This window comes from Ixodes scapularis, unplaced genomic scaffold (genome assembly GCF_016920785.2).
Source record: "Ixodes scapularis isolate PalLabHiFi unplaced genomic scaffold, ASM1692078v2 PGA_scaffold21__2_contigs__length_744675, whole genome shotgun sequence".
Classification (NCBI taxonomy): domain Eukaryota; kingdom Metazoa; phylum Arthropoda; class Arachnida; order Ixodida; family Ixodidae; genus Ixodes; species Ixodes scapularis.
This window is the reverse complement of record NW_024609848.1, coordinates 409,474-420,189: the sequence shown is the minus strand read 5'-3', so window position 1 is coordinate 420,189 and position 10,716 is coordinate 409,474. Positions and strand designations below refer to the sequence as shown.

At 50.9% G+C, this 10,716-nt stretch overlaps 1 pseudogene; it reads right to left on the bottom strand.

Annotated features, from left to right (window-relative positions):
* Positions 1–6,082: 6,082 nt before the first annotated feature.
* Positions 6,083–7,226, bottom strand: LOC121836235 (annotated as a pseudogene).
* Positions 7,227–10,716: the final 3,490 nt, after the last annotated feature.

The window sequence follows — 10,716 nt, the reverse complement described above, 5'->3', positions numbered from 1 at the left end:
CTCTCTTGCGTCGTGTCTGTTCGCTCCCCGCGCCTCGTAGCAGTGTTGTTGCAGTGGGGTGGCTCATTAAAATTTTGGGGTTTTTTGGACTATCTAAATCACTTTCTTCCTTCCCATCCCCCCCTTTTCTACTCCGCATGCTTCCCCCTCTGCAAATATCAGCTGACCTTCCGACCTCTGTTCTCTGTTGATAGGCAAAACAACCACTAAAATTAGAAAGTAATTTGTAATTTGAGTGGAAGTCACTCGGAAAAGTAGTTAAAGTAAACTACTGATTACTAGAATAGAAATGTAATTAAAAGTTACTAAACTACCCAGAAAAGTAGTTAAACTACAGTAACTTGAGTAAAGTACTTGAACTACGTACAAGTCTGGCCTGGCAAGCGCTCTGCGTAAGTGTTTTCACTGATCTGCCTAGCCCCGCACACCATCACATGGGCCAAGAAAGGTGTAGTTTTACTGCAGAGGAGAAATCAGCAGGGTCCAAGATGGTGACAATGGAGGATGGGGGACTGTTCCAGTGGCTGATGGCTTGAGAAAGGAATGACCAATTGAAAGCGTTCGTAGAGCCAGAAGTGTGTTTGATGGTGCAGGCGTTGTTGAGGCGAGATGATGTTCGGTCGAGGGGTAATAACAAAGTGGTTTTGAGGTCGGGAATGTGGTAGTAGATTTTGTGAATAAGGCACAGCTGAGAGACTTTCCTGCGAAGCTGCAAAGAGGACATGGTTAGTTCAGTTTTTAGCGCCGAGACACTGAAAGAAAAGTCATAAGTGGGTGAAATGAAGCGAGCAGCTCTGTTCTGAACTGCCTCTACAGGTACAGTCGATGGGTATTCCAGATGGTTGAAGCATATTCTATTTTTGGTCTGACGTACGTGTTAAAGGTTAGCTTAGGGACAAAGGGTGGACCGATTTTTTTAAGTTACGTCTGCTTAGTCCAAGAGTTCCAGGTGAATTGGCGGTAATGACTTCAATGTGGTTATTCCAGGGAAGGTCATATGTTAGTCTTACACCAAGGTATTTATACACAGTAGCGGTCTCAATCAGATCGGAGTCCAAGAAGTAATTAAATGACAGAGTGGTTTTTTTCTTGGTGAAGTGGATTAGTTTGCGTTTATACTTGTTTGGTGACATAATCCACTCTTTGCACCAATTGTTAATTTTATCTAGATCTTCCTGAAGCTGGTTATTATTTTGCACACAAGTTACTTTGTTATGGATGATGCAGTCGTCGGCGAAAAAGCGTTTTTTTGAAGAAATCCCAATGGGAATGTCATTAATAAATATTAAAAAGAGTAAGGGCCCAAGTACGAACCCCAGGGGAACACCAGGAGATACATTTATTAAGGAAGATTCATGATCATCATGTACGTGACTTGTACACGGGAAAAAAGAAAGTCACGAATCCATGCAAACGGTTATTGGTCGAGGCAAAAAGATGATAGCTTAGAAAGAAGGCGTTGATGGAGGACACGGCCGAACGCTTTGGAAAAAAAAAAAAAAAACTGCGTCAGTTTGGACGTGACATTCAAGGTTAGTGTGCAAGTCATGGATGAAGTCGCAGAGTTGCGTTTCGCAGGAAAGTACCTTTTGAAAACCGTGCTGCTGTTTAAAGAAAAGAAATGGGATGATAGGTGCCTCATGATATTGGAGTAGAGGATATGCTCAAGTAGTTTGCAAGAAATTGAAGTCAATGAATTAGGGCGATAATTAGATGCGGAAGAGCGGCTGCCCTGTTTAAAGACTGGGAATTACCCTTCCCACCTTTTGGTCAGATGGAAGGCAGCTTTGAGATGAGGACTGAATGAAGATGAGTTTCAAATACTCCCTAGAAATAACACGGGTGTTTCTTTTAAATTTTAGGGTTGATGTTATCGGTTCCAGCGGTCGAAGTAAGTTTTAGTTTATCAATCAATGTTTTAATACCAGCGGAGTTAACGTTAATAGGATGCATGCGCTCGTAAAGCTCTTCAGGGAGAGTGGGGACGAAGTCCAAGCACTCGTTAGTAAACACTGATGAAAAGTATTCGTTAAACACAGAACTATCATGCTCGACGTTGCACATCCGACATTCCTAACTCTCCCCATCTTCCTAAACGTCCGTGTGTGTCCTAACACCAGAAACCGGAATTTTAAAGGTTAAAAACGGCACGTTGCGAATATGGAACGCGCACTTTCATGCAAAGCTGACGTCAAGTGACTCAAATCGAAAAACATGCATATTTACAGTATTGTTATCTCTTCTGGTGAAGGCTAAACAACCGTTGCATCCGTTTTCGCGCACGAAACGGTGACTCCCAGAGAAAGTAAGAACGCAGTGATTGTCTTTATTTTAACAATGTAAACACACTTGCAGGCGTGCGCTGATGAAGCCTCAAAATCAAAACTCTCGTAGTGTGATTCGTGACTGCTCAGGCTACTACCCAACCTCGTTGTCACGCCACTTTCTGCAAGCAAACACTAAAATTGCCAGTAAACACACAAAAGCGACATCGATACAATTATCTTGTAGAATATCACCTTATTTAATCATAACTGTTTCAATAGGCACTACAAGTTGTATTTATTTTAAGAAGAAGAAGCAAAATTTTTTTCGTAAGAAAAAACAAAATATCAATGTTAAGTCTGGTAACGTTGTAATTTTGCCGAATCATTGCCACATCTTTAGAAAACTTCGACAAAAGTTGCGCCGAATTTTCGATTAAGGGGGGGGGGGAAGAGGGTGGGGTTTGCCCCCCCACTCAAAAACAAGTTGGTACGCCACTGGTCGTCCTCATCTCGTCCCAGAAGAGGTAGGCATTGCTACACTCGACTAGGACGTGCTGGATGGTCTCGGGCGCCCCGCAAAGGTCGCAGTTTAGGGACCACGGCACGAAGAACCCCTTTTGATGGAGCCAGGTTTTAACTGGAAGGACCTCCATGTGCATCCGGACGAAGAAGTCCCTTGTCGCCACAGGGATGGGAAGGATTCGCACGAGTTTGTAAAGTCGCGTCGCGTCGTCGGGCGTCGGTGGTTGTCTGTAGAGCGGTGGCGGGAAGGATGCGGAAACGGCATCCCAGTACAGCCGCCTCTTTCCGACGGTCGCCAGGTATTCCCAGGAGAATTGGGCCTGCAGAAACTCGATGGAGCTGGCGATTTCCTTGTAGAACCTCAGGGCGGCTCCCTTGGTCGTGCGGCCACTCGTGCTCACCATCCAATTCCCGAGATGTGGGAATCCAAGGTGGTGCAGCACGGCGATGAAGGTCGGGTCCTTTGCATCCCGGAAAAGCAGAAAACGCTGCACGTGCAGCTTGAGCACGATGTTAACGAGGCCCAGACCTCCGCTCTCTTGGTGCAGAAAGAGGTTGTTCCTTCGTGTGCTTTCCATGGCGGACTTCCACACGAACATGGCCCAGTTCCGGTGTACTTTTCCGGCCTGGCTGCCCGGGCAGCAGACGGCCTGAGCCCTGTACAGCACGGCTGGGTAGCTGACTGTGTTGCACACGTGAGCCCGGCTGAAGAAAGACAAGTTTCTGCACCGCCAGGGCGACAGCTTGGCGGCAACGGAGTTGGCGGTCGGTCTCCACACTGCGGCCATTGATCGCTGCGGGTCCACCGGCACACCCAGGTAGCCGTCGAGCGAAGTGCTCCATCCTATACCTCCGAAAGTTCTTGGCGTAGTCGCCCATTCACCGAGCCACGCCCCCGCCGACTTCTGTCGGTTGATCATGGCCCCTGAGGCAGCGCAGAACCGGTCCACGTGTCGCAGGATGGTCTGCACCTGTACCTTGGACGAGCAGATAAACGAGACGTCGTCTGCGAAGGCCAGAACGCGGACGTCTTCGTCCCCAAGCCGTAAACCTGAGATGGATGGGTCCGCATTGACTGCCCGGCAGAGTGGCTCCAACTGCAGCGCGAAGAGGATGGGCGAAAGGGGGCAGCCCTGCCGAACCGACCTCCCGATGGAGATGGGACCTCCCCTCTGGCCGTTGATGAGAAGGCGCGTAGAGATGTCTCGGTAGCAGAGCGCGATCCACTCCCGCAGCTCCTCCCCCACGCCGAATCGATCCAGCGCCGCCAGGAGGAACCTGTGGGACACCCGGTCGAAGGCCTGCCGCAGGTCCAGCTGCAGGACCGCCAGGGGCTGGTGACCCTCCGCCGTCGCCTCGCCGATCGCCCGCATGAGGTTCCTGGATATTTTCCTCCCGCGAAGGCCGTAGGTCTGATGGGGCCCTATGATGGACTTGAGACCTGTGTCAAGTCGCCTTGCGAGGATCTTGGCCAGGATTTTATAATCAGAGCAAAGAAGACTGATGGGCCGAAAGTCCCCGACCTCGGAAATAGGGCCCTTTTTAGAATTCTTCGGGATCAGTACCGTGAAGCTTTGCCGCATGGTCGGAGGAAGTAGCCTTCGTCTGCGGATGTCATTGAAGACTCGAGCCAAGATGGGGCACAGAGCGTCAGAAAAGATTTTGTAAAACTCTGACCCGATGCCGTCCGGGCCGGGAGCTTTGTTACGGGACAGGTGCTTGATTGCATGTTGGACCTCGGCCTCCCGGATTGGGCAGTTCAAAATGTCAACCGCCCCCTCAGGAACCGAAGGAGATCCCCGGAGGAAGGGCTCGAAAGCGACATCGTCAAGCCTCTCCTCCCGGAAGAGCTCCCCGAAGGACGTCTCGGAGACGCCCGCGATGTCTTCTCTTGAGGTGAAAACACGAGCTCCTTGCCGCAGCTCCTTGATAGTGTTCTCTGTTGCCCTTTTCCGCTCGTGTGTGCGGAAGATCTTCGAGGGCTGCGTCTCTCCCTCGAGTGTCTCGACTCTGCTCCTCACCTGGGCTCCCTTGTAGCGCTCCTCCAGCATGGCCAGCAGGTGCTCTTTGCAGAGCTTGATGTCGTCACTGAAGGATCCTGGACTGCTCTCCTCCTCCTCCAGCAGTGCCTTGAGGGTGTTCGTGAGGTGAATCCGAGCTTGACGTTCCTCTGCGCCCCTGCAGCGGCCGAGCGCGCACGCGGTATCCCGGAGCTTGATCTTGAACTCCTCCCACGAGACCGCGTCCGCGCCGCCCTCCTCCAGGTTCTGGAGAGCACGCCTCGTCTCCTCAATAAAATCTTCGCTTTCGAGGATGCTGAAGTTCATCTTCCAAGGCGTGTCGCGCCTTGCCCGCGCACTTCCGGGGCCCCCAGCAAGAATCTCAGCCGCGACGAAACCGTGGTCTGAGAACGGGACAATCTTCGCATCGTAGGACACGACGCTCCCGGACCACTCGCCAGAGACGTAAACGCGGTCCAGCCGCGCCTGCGACGCGCCCCTCCACCTCGTGAACCGCGGCGAAAACTTGCGTCTCCGTCACGTCCACAAGGTCGAAATCGCGCACGGCGTCGCGAAGCGCAGCCGCACCCACGTCGGCTCTTGGGACTGCCGACCCGCTCACTCTATCGCGACTGTTAGTCACGCAGTTGAAGTCTCCGCCGACCACGAGCGTGGCGGGCGTGTCAAGAAGTGCGCGCAGTCCGACGAAAAAGTCCTTGCGCTCCCCCGGCCGGCTAGGGGCATAGACCGATATAAGGCGCACCAGCTGGTCTCCAAGGAGGCAATCGGCAAGTGCAAAGTGCCCACTCGCGCACAGTCTGGGGTCCAGCATTCGGATGCCAGTATTTTTTCTGACTAGGATGGCGGTTCCCCCGGAGGGGCTAGCCGTGAGCGTGTGAACGCACCAAAAAACGTTTCCAAAAAAACGAACAAAACTTTTTGCTTTCTCAGCGGAGCAGATCTTTGTCTCTTGTATGAAAATGACGTCCGCGCTCTCCTCATTAATTAGATCTAATAAAAAACTTTTACGCTTCGTGGCGGTGACACTTATACAATTAAAGGTTGCTATTTTTAAACACTTCATTTAAAATTATTGTATATAAACAGAACACAAAGAAGCAGCCAAGACCAACAGTACAAATGTAGACGTGATAAGACGAGATGAAAGGTACAAACACACCAACTAAGAGAACGAAAAGAAAACCAACGAAGCACAACTACCGAGTAAAAATAGAAAAGACAGAGTTGAGGAAAGATAACTCTCACCCAAATTATGGAAAGTGCCGGGTTTCCTCACACATTCTTCAGCGGATCCGTTTCGACGGGACGCGAGGCTGGGATTTCGGGAAGGTCTTTGTACTTTTTACGCGCACTCTGTTGTGTTGCCCGTGTCCTTGAGAGGCGCGTTGGGCTCCGGCGGGGGAGCTTTCCCCGGCTGTCGGCGCTGGCGGAGTGGCCTCCTCCGCTTCTTCCCGCGAAGCCGTGGGCATCGTGGGCTCGGAGATGGAAGCTGCCGCCCTCTCCGCCGACACCGGGTCGGGCTCCCCGACCGAAGGGCCCGAGTCGTCTTCGTTCGGTGGTCCCACGCGAATGTCAGCCGAGGGCTGCCGAAGGGTCTACGATCTCGCGTCTGCAGCTCCGGAGTCGGATGTGCTTCGTTTACCTCGACTACTGCGGCCCCCTCCGTGTCGCCGTCGTCCAGCAGCTCCTGGTGCCGCTCGCGCAGTGGCTCGTGCCTCGTCTTGGAGGCGTACGTTGGGACACAGTCGGCCTCGACGTGTCCGTAGCCCCTGCAGCCGCGACACCACGGCGCCCTGCATTGCCTTCGCATATAGCTACCGGAGGCACATGGGAGGCCGGCCGGGCACGGAGCACGGGATAGTCGGCCACCCTGGTGCGGCAGCTCATCCCTTCGGCCCCCTTTCTTTAGGATGATCCTTACGGACCGCGTAGATGTTTCGACTTGGTAGTCGTCGGTCGGCGACTTCCACATCTCCCTGGTGATCTCGACCCCGAACTCCGCGAAGGCGGCGCTGACCTCCCTATCTGTCACGTAGGTGGGGAGCCAGTGAACCCGCAGCACCACCTCCGTAAAGTTCGGGTCGACCACGACGCACTTCCGGCCTTTCACCTTGACATCCTTCAGCGCGGTCAGCTTGTCCTTAGCGTCTGTTGAGTTCAGGGTGCACACAAACACGTGGTTGAACTGGAAGGCGCCCAGCCCAACCACGTGCTTCATTCCAACAGTCGACTGCAACATATCGGCAAAGTCCTGAGTGCGGTAGGGGCGTCCTCTGGGCTCCCCATGCAGGAAAACGGTCTTCTCAAGCCTGCTGCCACTTGGTAGTGGCGGCAGCAGCATCTTGTAGCCCGAATCTCCGGCGTTGCTCGTATCCTGATGCGCGCCCTCAACGGGGGCAGCCGCTCCGTTGGCCATTCAGACGCTCGCGTGGGGGGAACGGGAGAGCGGAAAAAAAGACGTCCGCTCCCACGCGCGCCCACGTCGGAACCTTTTCTGGAGGATCTCTTTCCCTAGTAACAATTCAGCCGGTAAACTGTAAGTTGGAAAGTTTGCTGTCGATTTTTCTCTAGCAAAAGCACTCCTGGGTCGAAGTCGGGAAGCACCACGCTTTGGGGACATTCGCACCTAGTAAAGAAATCGTACGCGTGCATATTGAACTCGAAGTAGACACGTCGTGCTTGACGTTTGCGCGAGCAATGTCTTCAGCCCCGAGAAGGGATCGACGGCTCGGCGACGTCTTCGTGCAAATCGGCTTGGTGGCCGGGCGTGTCGTACGGGATGAATACCAATTCTTTTGATCACTCCCAAATTTCTCTTTTAACGGTTGACAGAATTCGCCGGTACCGCGAACGACAGTTCTGAAATAGAGGTCCCACGCCCGTCGTCCGCTGCCATCGCCGTCCCCGCGAGTCCCACGATACGCGAAACGACGAACGCACAGAATGCTTCCGGTTGTCTGTGGAACTTTTTTTTTTTTTCAATCAACGTATTTACAGCTTTTTAGAAGCCACAAAAAATAGGTTTCATATTTTTTTCTATTTTTAATAATGAGTGTGTGCCTTCAGTGATTCACGACTTTGATTAAATTTGGTGGTCGCATCGATACCTTAGAAAATGGCCCGTGACCGCGAAAAAGAGAGTGAGCGAGACTCGAACCGGCCACTTCTTGATCGGCGGTTTTCGGGCGGAAAGAAACCGAATTTCGAGCCGCAAATTCTGTTCTGGGTAGTTGAGCTCTCATATGTCACGTAAAACTAAAAACCTCAGCGAGCATAAATACCCTGTCAGTGTCCCTTTAACAATTATCACCGTACAGATAGTGTATCATCCATGAAATCTCTTCTCTCCTTGCCACTGCTTTCTTTGCGCCGTAAGTGTTCTCGTCTATGTCTTTTCTATAAAATATATAATTCTAACCCCATTCTTAAAGAAAAGCTCTTCCTCGTCCCACCTTACGTTTCTCCACGCATTGATCATCAGTACAAAGTCGGCATTCCTCATTCTCGAACCTCAGCCTATCACGAATCTTTCATTCCTAGGACATCACCAGAGTGGAACCACCTTCCGGCGTCATTAATATTATTACCCTCGTTAGATGTGTTTAAAAGTGCTGTTACTAATTATTTTTGCGAAAGTGACCCGTGACCTATTCCATGTCTTCTATTACTGTTTGTTGTTGTTTTTTCACTCACTCCCCTCTGTAACGCCCCCAGGGCCTTGAGGGTATGTAAATAAATAAATAAATAAATAAAAAATAAATCAAGCACGCAATATCACCCACGCTATTTTGATCGCAGCCTGCCAACCCACCTGCCAAAACGCTATCTGCCATGGATGGATGATAGCGGCTGCAGCAGCTTACATTGGCTAGAGGTGATATAACTCTACCTAAAGATGGCCGCCAGTGACCGCATTCGCGGAGCGGGCAAACGCGATCCAGCAATTGTCATAGAGATCAGTATGTGGTTCTCGTATGGATCGCTTCGGGGTCGTGCTGGAGCCTGGATCCAGGCTCCTGAGCATGACGCCCGGTCCCGGTAGTGTAAAAATAAGGACTTTTAACAAACCGTGTTCCGCGTATCGCACTATCGGAGCCTTTGAAGCATGCTTTTAAGTGCGCGCCCCGCTGTCACGGTATCACTCCGGGTGCGCGCCTATAAAGCATCTTTCAAAGGCTCCGATAGTGCAGTACGCGGAACACGGTAACAGTTCGCTAAAAGTCCCTAACGTAATATACGATGTGCGATTTCGCTTTCAGCTGTATAAGGTGCGTATACGTCATGTGTGTTCGTTGTTCTTCTGTTTCGAGGCGTCCCGCCGTCCAGTAAGGAATCCACAGCTGCGACCGAAATATTTCGAGGCACATTTATTGCACAGATGCTAAAACGGAATTAAGTACAGCACTGCACCTGCATACGCGCAAAAATAAAACATTGGCAAAATCATTTCGTCAACCTCGCCCACAGCTGCAGTTGCACATCGCCAGCACCTCTCTGTCATCTGTGCACGATCTCATCACTTCATTATTACATGCTTGGCCGCACACCTTCTTGGGAATTGGCTTTATCACTAACTTTATCACTATCACTTCTTGGGAATGGTCACTAACATATATCTTTACAAGTGTACACATTGACCCACATAATTACGCATTCAACATGCCAAGTTGGATCAGCTGTTCACTGAAAGTAAAGTTGTTCACTGATTTAAGAAATATAAGCTACTTAGGTGGCCCCCAGCAATCATTACCTTCATTTTTACATATTCAAAGCTTCTCACGCAAGCAAGATGAAAATGTGAAATAAAGCTTCGAAAAATGTTGGCACTCAACAGGCTGGATAACTTGTTGGGAACCACGAAGTGTTCGAAGCTTTCTTCCTTCTTGAGACGACGTTCAAATGCTCGTTCTATATGCCCCAGCATCTAATGACAATGTGGTCATGATGTTTAAAATTTTAAACTGATTTAAAACAAAACAAATGTCCATCTACAGCGAACAAACTAATGACATAATGCCATTGTCGCACCCGAAACCATGCAGAAATAAATGGAACTTCAAATTAATATATAGGAAGCCTCATTCTTTTGTTTTATTATCCTCCGTCTGTTCGAGGACCGCCAAAGACCATTTTCAAGATTAAACCCAATTGTTACACTTTAAATAAGCAGTTGTGCACAAATCGAAGTGGAGCTAGGTGTATACCATTAACTTCATTAAAACCGTACTTGTTCGGGGGAAAGCATATGTTTTTACTGCGAGAACGAGCCTGCAAACTAACAGCTATGGGCAGCAGAAGTTTAATGGTAAGTTCGCTGAGCAAATAAAACTGAGTACGGGAGATACATACTCACCTGCCTTATCTTGAAAAAAAAAATGAACAAACAAAAACTTGTGGTCTTGGCATTTGCGCTGTTCGTGCACCATCGGGATATGGCCACGTAAAATGCACCTCTCAACAGTCTCTGAAAGTTCGCACCAAAATATCCATCGAGTTCGACAGGCGCGCGGAACGCCGGAGCGTGAAACTACGCTCGCACGACCCTTGGGTAAACAAAACCACGCGACGCCGCCGTCCGCCGTTACGAAGTTTCAAATTTGGGCGAGGGTAGAGCGAAGGGGAGGGGGGGGGGGGGGGGGGGGGGGGGGGGGGGCCGCGGGGGGGGGCCGCGGCGGCGTATTTCCAAAACCTGGCCATTCCAGATCTGCCGCGGAGCGGCGTGCTCTGATTGGCCAGATTACCGCCGCACAAAATATTGACGGCGACGCACATACGGCGCCGGTCGCCGGCAGGAGCGTCTGCTAGACTGCTACACTCCGGCGGATACTTTGGTGCCGTGGTCCGTGGTGACTTAGCGGACGGGTTGTTTCATCTGCCAGTGCATATCCATTGAGTTATTCCGCATA